We start from the raw sequence: 13,194 nt of genomic DNA on the forward strand, positions 1-13,194 counted from the left end.
TGTGAAAGGTCTTAGGTTTGGGGCTCAAGGGGTTCATTCACTGAGGTGGACTGGCTTTCTATCTAAGGGACTTGCTGGACGAGTCATTAATGCCACAGATAGACGGCAACATGACCGAGGCTCTGAAGAGAGTTCAGGCCCACATGGCAGAGTCATCCTCAGGCTCTAGAATATTGGAGTCACAGGCATGTCAACCCACATCTGGGCAGTGGGGGAAGAGATAAAAAATGAGATAAAATTGGGGAAGCTGCTTGTTCAGGAAGGAATGCAGTAAAGAGTCAACCTTCTGCTCTCCCTGGCTCCCTTCCTGCACCTTCACTACGTGCGAGCTGGGGTGACTGTCTTGTCCACACCACCACAGGCTTCACAGTGGTCAAAAGCGCATCTCCAGCATTAACACAGAAGGGGAACAGACACACAGCTCCTCCCTAGGGAACAGCCAGAGATCATTTCCTCACAAGGACCCTCAGGACAGACCCTTCTTGTTCTCCACATGGGTCTTCAGAGCCACGAGTCACAAGACAATGCCAGTGCAGAACCCTGTGTGTGTTTTATCCACAGAGGAGCTGCCACTCAGGCAGGGCTGGGAGCCAAGGGAGAGGACAGGGCCAGAGAAGTCTGGACTAAACTTTGTGCACATTCTAAAGCTCTGAAGCATTGTCTCCCCATCTGCTGAACACTGGGCTAGAGAGAACTCTCCTTAGAGTGAGTAGGGAGTCAGAAAGTGCATCTTCACCGCAGTGAGTTCTGCACACATGGATGGTGGGATCTATGTGGAAATGCAGTGAGTTCTGCACACATGGATGGAGGGATCTATGTGGAAACACAGTGAGCTCTGCACATGTGGATGGTGGGATCTATGTGTAAAGCACAGTGAGCTCTGCACATGTGGATGGTGGGGTCTATGTGGAAAACACAGTGAGCTCTGCACATGTGGATGGTGGGGTCTATGTGGAAACACAGTGTGCTCTGCACATGTGGATGGTGGGGTCTATGTGAAAAACACAGTGAGCTCTGCACATGTGGATGGTGGGATCTATGTGGGAAACACAGTGAGCTCTGCACATGTGGATGGTGGGATCTATGTGTAAAGCACAGTGAGCTCTGCACATGTGGATAGTGGGGTCTATGTGGAAAACTTGATTCTAAACTCATCCTATACAGTAACTTGTCTTTTAGAGAGAAGGTCTCATGAAGTCTAGACTGGCCTTTAACTTGCTGTCATGAAGGATAACTATAGCTGGAGTTTTTCTCTCCAGGTCTCGACAAGCCCTGGCAGTCCCATAGCCCATTTATAAAAATAAACATACAGATGCTTATATTCCTTACAAACTGTATGGCCATGGCAGGCTTCTTGTGATCTAGTTCTTCTATCTTAAAGTAACCCATTTCTATAAATCTATACCTTGCCACATGGTTTGTGGCTTACCAGGATCTTACATGTTGATACTCATGGTGGTGGCTGGCGGTGTCTTCTCATTCAGCCTTCCTGTTCCCAGAATTCTCTCCTCTGCTTGTCCTGCCTATATTTCCTGCCTGGCTACTGGCCAATCAGCATTTTATTTATACAGAGTGATATCCACAGCACTTCCCCTTTTCTTTTTTTTCAAAAAGGAAGGTTTTAACTTTCACATAGTAAAATTACATATAACAAAACAATTATCAAGCAAGAATTACAATTACAATATCTAGTCTATTTGTAATATCCAGTCTATTTGTATTTGGCAAAATTAAAGAAGATATCCTATCTATCTTATATTTGTGAGTCTAAGGTTTCATATTTAACTTATCTCTTATCCTAACTAAGGAAAATTATATCTAGTCTTCAACTACATCAAAGATCTCAGAAGGATATAATATTACCTGAGAAATGGGAAGCAAGCAACTTTCGAGAGTCTGGTGAGAGTAGACAGAGATAGTTGGCAGCCTGGACAGTCATCCAAAGTTCCTCTGTAAAGTTGGGGCATCTGTCTTCAGCCCACAGGTCTAGCATCTCTCAGTGGCTTTTCTCTGTGTCCTGTAGAATGCCTGGCAGTTTCCTCTGTGAAGCAGGAACCTGAAGGACCATTTTGCCAAGCAAACTTAAGTGGTCACCTTCCTATAGGTCCTGCATGTCCAGTTGATACATTTTTTTTTCAAGCAGTCCAGGCAAGAACAGTTTCTTGCCCAAATGGCTATTTTTGTCAAGAAGTAGATAAACTCCATATGGAGTGTCTTTGATGCCCATCCTCCTCTCTGAAGTAAATAGGTGCTACAAGGAGCAGACATGTCTCACTGTCCAGAAAGTCTAAATTTTTTAAACATTTAAAATGCCATATTCTGTAGGTCTTTGAAGTGTTTGAAGATTACCCACCTAATTGAATTATATCTATGTATACCTAGAAAAACAACATGACTATCATAGAAGACTAATTATTAATCTGTATTTCTTAATTATCCATTACAATCTAAATGAGTTACATAAACATAATACCTCAAACAAGAATAGAAATATATATACACACACACATATATATATATATATATACAGTATAACAAAATTAACTTTAAATTTATATCAATAAACTAAAATCCATACCAATGTAAAAAATTCTTCAAACAAGATTTTGCTCTTTAAAAGTAGATTCAATAATCTACCCTTTCATCCTATCATATCTATATCATATCCCCTTTACTTCTTTAGAAAGAGATGGCATTTATAATCAATCTGATTTAAATAAAAATATTGGGGTTTTTTTCTTTCTGTCCCACACCAGAGGACTCTTCTGATGTGGGACAAAAGAATCTCTCAACCTTTTTTTTTTTTATTTTTAGCAATAATGTTTGGGTTTAGAGAAGGAGTGAGCCAATTCCATCTCCAAAGCCAGCTTGGTATATTTGGGAATTTGGGCATAGCTTCTCTTACTACTTCCTTATGGAGGGGGGCACTGTATCTTATGGGGACATAAAGAAAATTTTAGAGTCTGTGTTTATTTTATAAGTGGGCTGTGGAACTGCCAGGGCTTGGTGGGAACTGGAGAGAAATTCTCCAACTACAGATGACTTTGAACTCCTGATCCTTCTGCCTTCAACTCCCAAGTAGGAAATAACTTGCATGTCCTCCAGGCTGGGTTCTATGCAGTGGCTCCAATTCCCACATTAGCCCCAAGAGGGTCTTCTCTAGCCACTGCCATGCCATAGAGGAGGAAGCTGACACAGGAAGCTGCTCTCTAAAGGCTAAGGTGGAGCTGTACCATCCCTCTTGCCTGGCACAGCCCATGAGATAAATTGAGGCTCTGAAGGAAAAATGGTTCTAAACCAGACAATGTAGGAGCTCTGCTATTGTCCGGACAGATGGAGAGGGCCCAGGCAGAAGGCGGCCAGAGCGCATGTGCAGGAGGCTCTCAGAGCATTGAGAGGAATTGCTGAGGGGCGTGACTCAGTTCAGGTGACTTCTCAGACGTGTGAGAAAGGTGCACAAAGCCAACCTGAGGAGGGGCCAGACGGCCAGTCCTGGGATCTGTAGGAGACCCAAGACAGAAGATGACAAGAAAGGCAGGACTTTGGGGAGACTCAGAAGGCAATAGGAAGCTGGGGAGAAGGCTCAGTCGGTAGAGTGCTCAACCTCAGGAGTCTGAGCTTTTGGTTTGGATCTCTGAAGTCCACGGAAAAGCCAGGCACCACGCTAAGCCTTACTCATGTGGCAAAATTTCAGCCCACCAAGAAACCTTGTCTCAGAATGTGGATTGTGCCTGAAAAACAACACCCAAGTTTGTCCTCTGACCTCCACACCTGCATGTTGTGCACGCATGCACCCACACCCATAGCGATGCACACCTCCAAAATGGTAATGGGTCCAACTGCTTCGGGGACTCGAGGAGTGAGCTAAGATGCAGCTGAGGAGTAGGCTCTGCAGTCCACAGCCTCATCCTGCAGAAGGAATCCACAGAAGCATCCCTCCTCTGAAGCTCACGGCCTTCCCACCTCCCAAGTGCAGCCCCGCCTCCTCACTCCTCTCTCTGGGCCCTTTGACTGTGGTAAGCGTTTCCCAGGGCAGCAGCAGAGCCACTGATACCTGGCTCTTGAGGGACTCTGCAGCAGGAAAGATGGCCTGGGACTGAATAACAGGACTGGCCAAGAAATGTAGCACAGAATTAGAGTATGGGGGATTGATGGGGAGACTGGTCAGAGGACAGAGGACTCTACACTGTCTCCTAATCTGCCAGCCATCCTCATCAGGAGTTCCAGATCATTGTGAACTGTGGAATAAGCAGGAGTGGAACTGGAGTAGTTTTTCCTAATGGTTCAGTGAGCAAGTGGAGGAACTAAAGCTTCACAAGGTGCAGCCCTTCAGTGCTCCAGCACACATGGGGTGAGGGCTCCCGACTCACCCCTAGCTGAGCAGCTATTGGCAGTTAACTGTTTTGCAGGGAGGAGGAGGCATTTTTCTTTAAGGGTGTATAGCCTGGGAAGTTGCCCAGGATCCAATAGGACCCCACAAACATGTGCATGCAAGACTCCCCCCCCCCCCCCCCCCCCCCCCCCCGTGAAACTCAGCAGGTTGTTCAAAATCAGAAAATGGGGCAGGTAGTTTGGCTTCAGGGGACAAGGCCCTTGACATCAAGCCTGACAGAGTTTAATCCTGGGATCCCACAGCGGGGAAGCAGAGAACTGATTCCTGCAAGTTTTCCTGAACACCACAGAGCCTCTAGCATTCTGTCTCTGTCTCTCTCTGTATGACTCACACATTTTAAAACATAAAAGTAGGGAGGCTGTGTTGGGAACAGGGATTCTGGAAGGAGCTGGAGAACGCAAGAGGGCATTGAAGATTAAATATGATTAAGACACATTACAGACACAGAGAACAATGTCAAAGAATAAGTTTCACAATTTACAGCCACAGGAAGTAAAAGTCTTTAATCCCAGCACCTGGGAGGCAGAAGCAGGTGGATCTTTGTAAGTTCCAGGCCAGCCTGGACTACATAGTGACTTCTAGGCTGGACATTGCTTCACACTGAGATCCAGCCACAGTAAAAAACCAAGAAAGACAGAAAAGGGTAAAGGGAAACAAAAGAGGAAAAAGAAAGTAACCAGGAGAAGGTTGCCTTCCAGCACCTGTCAGTCCCACTTGCTAACGACCATGTCTCTCATTCAACATGTGATACCTGGTCAGAGAAAAGACTCCAGAGCATGTCACAGAAGTTAACTTTCTTTTTTTTTAACTGCCACTTTTTTTTTTTTAAATGTATACAGTGTTCTGCCTGCCCGTATGCCTGCTGGCCAGAAGAGGGCACCAGATCTCATTACAGATGGTTGTGAGCCACCATGTGCTTGCTGGGAATTGAACTCTTAACCTCTGAGCCATCTCTCCAGCCCCAGAAGTTAACTTTTATTGTAGAATTAAATAACACATTTTTTAGAAATTACAAATCCTCTTAAAAATACACTTACTTGAAATAAAATATGAGTTTCTGTGAACTTCATGGAGAAGGACTGTGTGTGCTGGGTAGCTCCCCTTCTAGGCAGGGACAACACTAGCAGAAGCAGTGAAGAGAGTGTGTACCCAGTCAGAGTCCAGAGTCTGCCACTGACAGTGTGTCTGTCCTGTCATCCCCGCGCAGGACTCATCTTGTTGGAGGGCAGAAGTGAGCACTACCTTCCATGATGAGGTCATTACAACTTCAGAGCAATTCCAGCCTTCAAGGAAACACGTTCAGGCAAGCAGGCCTCTCTAGGCTAGACAGACTTTTGTGTTATGTTGTATTTGGTGGCCACAGCACAGTCAGGAAGATGGCCATCAGGACAACACTGTTGCAGGACTGGACAATCCGGAGGGGCTGAAATGAGTACTAGGCACGGAGGCAGGCTGCCCCATGCTGTTTTACATTAGACAGATACGACACAGCCCACAGCGCTGCAGCCGTCTGCTCTTGTCTCGCAGAGCTTGTGAGGGGGTCCCACTTTGTTCCGGAAGTCCTCATCCCACGTGTGGTGTTCTGCAGATCCTAAAAACCCAAAGGATCAAGGCGTGAAGGTTCAAGCCCCAAACAGCATCCTCTAAGGTTCTGGTGGGCGCCCAGCCAGTGCCACCAGTAGGATATTCTCTTCAGAGCTCTGACCCAGTTTCCATGGTGTTGGGGTAGCAGGCTATAGTCAAGCTCTTCTCCTGGGGAGACACCGCGCTGTCTGCATCAGGAACCTCAGCGTCTACTTGAAACTGCACTTCGGTGGTGAGCTTCTTCCCCTCCCCTCCCCTCCCCCTCTCCACCCTCTCTCTCCCCCTCTCCCTTCCCTTCTCCTCCCCTCCCCTCTCCCTCTACTCCCCCTCCCCCCTCCTAGATGTGATTTAAGAAAGATTCTTGTGTGCCTTTTGTGTGCCACATTTTGTGGTTCATTTTGTTTTTTGACAGAAACTGCTGAATACATGTAACAACAGTGTTTAACAATGATTGTGTTAGTAATTGAAACTCTATGTAAATATGTTGAACTTTTGTTTTTTGCCATTAGAAAAATTCCTTAGAAACAGATATTCCTACTGTGAATATTTTAGCTGATGAAGAATTCCTTCCCTTCCAGGAAAATACATTTGACCTGGTGGTTAGCAGCTTAAGGTTAGTAATCCACTTGTACTTTTAAAATACATGATAGAGAGGCTGGAGAGATACCTTGGTTGGTAAAGTGCTTGCTGCATAACGCGAAGACATGTTTGACTCACAGAACCCACATGAAAGGCAGACATAATGGCACATGCTTGTCATCCCAGCTCTGGAGAGGCAGTGACAGGCAGATCCCTGGCACTCCCTGGCCAGCAGCAGGTCAGTCTTACTTGATGAGTTCCAGACAAGTGAGAGACCCTATTTAAAAGACAGTGTGGTCAGACCCAAGCGTGAGGTTAGCCTCTGGCCTCCACAGGCACACATGTGCAGGCATACATGCATGTGTACACACATACAAACACACGTACATATATGTGTGTGTATATATGTTATAAATAGGTCTAATTTATGTTGTAACATTTTACTCTTAGGCTAACAATGGATAATGGATTAATACCACCACCCTCCACCCCCACCTGGAATTAAACCTAAGGCCTTGGTTTAAAGACAAGCACTCTGTTACTGAGCTGTATGTTCTTCACTGTGATAAAGTAAATTCTTTAGTTTATAAACTGTAAGATTCTTCTATTTAACAATTATGGATTAAGGACACTCTAATGGAAATCTGATGTAGTGTCTTAAGTTTCTTTTTATTCTCAGATTTCTACATACAGCGTGGTAAAACTCTTTTGCTGTCACACATTACAGAATAAACAGGGTCAGCAGAAAACATGAGATTTTAAAAGGTGTCTTATGTGTTAGTTTAGAAAGCTTTGTTCTTTTGATTTCCATCATCTTAAAAGATGTTGGATGTACTATCTACCTATTAAAATAGGAAAAATCCAAACACTGACAACGCCAACTGCTGGCAAGGCTGTAGAGCAACAGAAACTCACTGCTGGTGGGAATGCAAGATGATAGAGACACTTTGAAAGACTGTTTGATGATTTCCTGAAACTTGAACATACTTTGTTAGGTTTCAGCATTGATAATCCTTGGTATTTAACCAAAGAAATGAAAATTTATATCCATGCAAAATCATGAACATGAATAATATATTACTCTTTAAATTTTTTAAAAATTTGTTTATTTTATGCATATGAGTATTTTAACTGCAGGTGTGTCTGGTGCCCGTAGAGGCCAGAAATGGATGTAGAGTCCTCTGGAGCTGGAGTCACAGATTGTTGTGAGCCTCCATTTGGGTGTTAAATACTGAACTCAGCCTGCCACAAGAGCAGCAAGTGCTTTTGCCACTGTGGCTGTGTTATTAATTGCTAAAACTTGGAAGCAGCTAAGACGCTGCCTTAGGATTACTGTTGCTGTGATGAAAAACCATGACCAAAGTTACTTGAGAAGAAAAGGGTTACTTCACCCGCAGTTCTCTATGAAGTTCATCATCTACAGCAGTGAGGGCAACAACCTGAAGGCAGGAGTTGATGCAGAGGCTATGGAGGAGTGCTGCTTCGGGCTTGCCTGCCCTGCCTTGCTCACTGCTTTCTTACAGAACTCAGGACCACCTGCCCAGGGCTGGGACCACCCACAATGTGCTGGGCCCTCTCCCATTGATCACTACTAAGAAAATGTACTACAAACTTGCCTACAGCGGTTTCCTTAATTGGTTTTCTCCACTCAGGTGATTTTAGTTTGTGTCAAGTTGACAAAACCATCCAGCACAGATGACCTTCAGCACTAAGTGGTTGAATTGTGGTTCATCTTGACAGCGGAGTTATTTAGAACTAAAATGAAATAAGCTGTAGAAATATGATAAGAATGCAGGAGGGGTTGGGGATTTAGCTCAGTGGTAGAGCGCTTGCCTAGCAAGCACAAGGCCCTGGGTTCGATCCTCAGCTCAAAAAAACAAAAAAACAAACAAACAAAAAAAGAATTCAGGAAACTTAAAGACACATTACCAAATGAAAGTTTATTTAAAAAGCTGAGTATGTTGTTTCTAAGTATATGACAATCTGGAAAAGGCAAAATTATGGAGACAGTAAAAAAAGATCAGAGTTATGGAAGTATAGAAAACGTTTTAATTTCAGAATTCAAAGTTTAATACTTTTTTGTGGTTTACCCTAATGATGATTACACTAATTAAGGTTAAGCAACTATGTGTTTCTCTTTCAGTTTGCACTGGGTGAATGACCTTCCTAGAGCACTTGAACAGGTGAGGAAGCTTACCTTGGCTTAGTTCTGTGTTAGTTTATTGTATCCAGATTGACAAGTGTTTCTGTTTTCACTGTTTATAAGTCTTACAGAGAATGGAATGAAACCAAGTATTTGTAATGTTCTATGGGCTGGATATACTTGGTACTGTTTGACTTACAAATATGTACATTAGTGCCATTCCTTGAGAACTTTAAGAATTAGTCAGTTGTAGAATTACTTATATTTATAAAAGATTTAATTACTGTTTAAAATAATATTGGCATCACAAAGCATATTCTTTTGTTTGTTTGTCTTTTTTTGAGACAGTGTTTCTCCATGCAGCCATGACTACCCTGCAAGCCATTTTGTAGACCAGGCTGGCCTGGAACTCAGAGATCTGCCTGCCTCTGCCTCTTGAGTGCTGGGATTAAAGGTGTGTACCACCACTGCCTGGCTGCAAAGCATATTCTATATTTAAAAATTCCTTCTCTCCCTTTATAGCCTGTGAACTTTTTCTGGGTAGGAATTGTTTATGTTTCTATCTGTCCTGTACATTACTCTCAGTAAGTGTTAGGGAAATGCTTGTAGACTGGTGTTTATCAGTGAGCAGAGAGTGGTGGGTAGATGATGGTGTGGCCAAGTGGGGGTGTTCCAAGAGAACAGTTTGAAGGAAGCATGCAGAGCCACGGGAGAACGGGCCGAAACTAGGCTGAAACTCATCAGCTGTCACTTGTACTGCATTTCTTTAGCCAAAATAAACCACAAATTCAGCCCAGATTAAAAGAGTAGAAAATAAATTCCATCTGTTGGTGGGACATCTTTAAAAATTTATTTTTAGAGGGCACAAACAGGAAGAATTATAATTTTGGTGAGCTATCATTCTTTAAAATTTTTAAAAAGATTTATTTATTTACTATGTATACAGAAGAGGGCGCCAGATCTCATTACAGACGGTTGTGAGTCACCATGTGGTTGCTGGGAATTGAACTCAGGACCTCTGGAAGAGGAGTCGGTACTCTTAACCTCTGAGCCATCTCTCCAGCCCTCTTTAAATGTTTTATCTTGTAGTCTTTTGTTACTGTAAAAAGCAAATTGTATCTTATAAAATTTTACAACATACAACATCTTATAGATACTAGAATCATTAGTGAGTACATTTTCAGTCTTTGTCATTACCACACACCACACAGCACTGGCTCTAGGGTTCACGTCTGATGTTATTCACTTCCTGAATATATTTGGCAAAATAAGGTTTGTAGTCATAAAATACTAACTTGGATACATTATTGTTTTGATGTTTCTGTCTGTGAAGTTTGAAGGTTGTGTTGTATTTATTACAGATTCATTGTGTCTTAAAACCAGACGGGGCGTTTGTTGGTGCGATGTTTGGCGGAGACACGTTCTATGAGCTTCGGTGCTTACTGCAGTTAGTGGAAACAGAAAGGGAAGGAGGGTTTTCCCCACACATTTCCCCGTTCACTGCTGTCAGTGACCTAGGACATCTGCTTGGGAGAGCTGGCTTCAAAACTCTGACTGTGGTGAGTACCAGGAGAACCACGTCACCCGCTTACTTCATTGCTTGGGGCAGTTTTCCTTGCTCTTTCTTTTTATCTTCTTTTGGGGGGAGAGTTCAGTTCTCTCAACCAACCAAAAATCACATCATATCCTGTGTATTGATAGAAAGCAAGGTGGGGGGTAAAGTGGCAGAACCCCTAATCTTAAAAAATAGCCTCCAGAGGGGTAAGGGAAGAAACAGCAGGTTGCGAGAGTAGGCAAGGCTTTGTCAAGAGCAGAAGACAACCCGAGATGTCTCGCCTATGTCTGGCTGGATTTCTATAGACTTTATAATTGCCTATGTCAAAAAATAGTGGTTTTGATGCTGGGTGGTGGTGGCACACACCTTTAATCCCAGCACTCAGGAGGCAGAGCCAGGAGGGTCTCTGTGAGTTCAAGGCCAGCCTGGTCTACAGAGCGAGATCCAGGACAGTCACCAAAACTACACGGAGAAACTGTGTCTTGAAAAACCAAAAAAAAAAAAAAGTGTTTTTGAGATGTTGAACATCTAAAAATTAGAAAGCATAGCTTTGTGTCGAAGAACCAACATTACTGATACAAGAAGTTATGCATTAAGGGGTTATTATATTTTAAGACTTTTAAAATTATATAAATAATTCACAAATAATTTTTATTATAAATTTAAAACTATTGACAAACTGAAAAAATCTATCATCTGCCTTTAATTCCTCAAATCTTAGCTCTCTTCTGAGAACAGCATTTCTCAAAATTTTAGTCTTTGGTGTTCAAAATTTCAGAATTTGGTTTAATTCCAGCACTTGTGAGGCAGAGGCTGGTGGATGTCTGAGTTCAAGGCCACCCTGGTCTACAGAATGAGTTCCACATGAGAGTGCTCCTGAATTTGTCTCCTTCATACGCTTAGGAAGTGGGCTATCCTTGCCCCCAGGTAGTGCTGTCGAGCTGACTTTAAAGAAACTGCCCCTCACTTGGTGCATGCAGCAAGTGAACATATTTCAGGTCCTGGAGTGACATAATTATCACTCCCCATAATTTAATTCATAACAAAATGTCTACTCAGAATTCAGTATCTTTTAAAATTAACTATTCTTATTAACCTCACCCATCTGTTCTATTAAAAAGTGAACTATTCCTAATCATAATAACATATCCTCACCAATGGAATTAGCAGTAAGTGGTTATGACATTTCAGAGTCTGAGGGGGGCGGGTGAATGTGCAAACATTCACCTCTGCAACAGGAGTCTGAGGCTCAGGTAGGAAGCAGTGAAACCTGTCTCACTAAGGGGCCAAGAACTGCATCGCTGAGAGGAGTCCAGGGCTCTTGGGACCAGGCCAGAGCTTTGGAAGCTACACTGTGGGAAATCAAAAATTAAAAACAAATGGTATTCCTACTCTCTCACTTCTTACTAGGATGTAAAGACAAGCAAAGGTGATGTTTCCAAAACCTGCTCAGCCTGCAGGTGTGCTTCTCCAGGTGGGGACTCTGCATTGACTCTAATTATCATCAATACAAGGATTATTGATTTGGGGTTGTAATAGATTTTGAGGTCATCACTTTCAGACACAATCCAAGTCCTCCACTGCTGAGGGAAAGACATCTTTTTATCATTCTTGGGTTATTTACTAGGATGGAGGCCTCTGAAGCTTCTCGGTGTAGGCTAACCCAAGACCTGCACATTTTCAGAATGTAAAATTAATATGAGTCTTTGTGGAGGCCCACAAAGGTTTCCTAGTGAGAGCTGAGCTTGCTGTACACAGCTGAGCTGCATAAAGGGATGGATTGACCACGTGCATGGTCACCAGGTGTTTGGGATGGTCTGCATTTAGCTGTGTTGGGGGAGGTCTTTTGCTCAGCCCCTTGGCATTCCTATAAAAGCCCTTGAGATGAGACAAAAGGGGCTGGTGAGTTTTGATCCAGCCCTCTCTTCCTCAGGCTGTTCTGTGTTTCTGTCTGTCTCTTTCCTCTCTATATTTCTATCCAAATATTTCTCACTTCTCCCTACTCATGAGTACCCTGGGGAAAAAGTGGGGGTGGGTCCCCCCATGAGTATTTTGCCTGTAGACTTCAGGAATATTTTACTTTGTCTAGTTACATAGAAATTAACTTCAAAACTCCGTCCTACCATTTTGAGCTCTGGGCCACAGAAATCAGTCATGCCTGACAAGAGCAGAGAGTGTCCTGGGGCCAGCAGGGCTGCTGGCATTAGAGCAAGCTGTGCTGTGGCCGAGATGGCCTGAGTTCCAAACCAGAGCATATTACTGACTGTCACTCTGTGTGAGCTGCTTTACGTTGGTCGATGCAAGCCTGGATGGGTACCTCCCAGAACTGAGAGGACTAAGAATAACAGACTTGAGAGAACCATGAGCAGTTGGGAGGGTCCAGGACTTATCTGCTGCTCCCTAAAGCTGGGAGACCTGGTAGGCTTTCACCAGTGATCGCTGACTCTTGAGTCTGCAGGAGTCGATATAGAGTCACCAATGAAGTGTATGTGTGCCCAAGGGATAGCTCTTTGAATGCCTCACTGGTAATGGAACATGGAAATGGTAGTGTCTTTTTCTCTGTGTAAGCACCTGCTGGTTATAATGCGTTCAATAGTGAAGCATTCCCCAAAAGGTATCATATATTCTATGTGAATATGCCTTTACATGGAAAAGGGGTCTGTGGAGATACAATTAATTTATAGATCTTGAGATGCAATCATCCTGTGTCACTCGGGTGGGACCTAAACCCAATGAGAAGTGTCCGCATGAGAATAGGAGCCAGGAAGAGAACACGGCTTGTGAACTTGGAGGCCAAAACCGAAATGCTGAAGCTTCAGGGATGCTGACAGCTACCACGATCCAGAGTGGCGAAATCCTTTGATCCTCCCTGGGACAGTGGCTCTGCTTACATCTTGATTCTGGCCTGTGGCCTCTGGGTCTGGGGCAGAAAGTGTTGAC

General features: G+C 43.7%; 1 long non-coding RNA gene across 1 annotated transcript; it reads left to right on the plus strand.

Moving 5' to 3' along the window:
- The first annotated feature begins 6,554 nt into the window (after positions 1–6,554).
- Positions 6,555–10,100, plus strand: LOC118579290. Its single transcript, XR_004944460.1, has 3 exons — positions 6,555–6,590; positions 8,700–8,739; positions 10,061–10,100. It is a non-coding gene; the product is annotated as an uncharacterized LOC118579290 (long non-coding RNA).
- The last annotated feature ends 3,094 nt before the right edge of the window (positions 10,101–13,194 follow it).

Source organism: Onychomys torridus, chromosome 3, assembly GCF_903995425.1.
Source record: "Onychomys torridus chromosome 3, mOncTor1.1, whole genome shotgun sequence".
NCBI classification, from domain to species: Eukaryota; Metazoa; Chordata; class Mammalia; order Rodentia; family Cricetidae; genus Onychomys; species Onychomys torridus.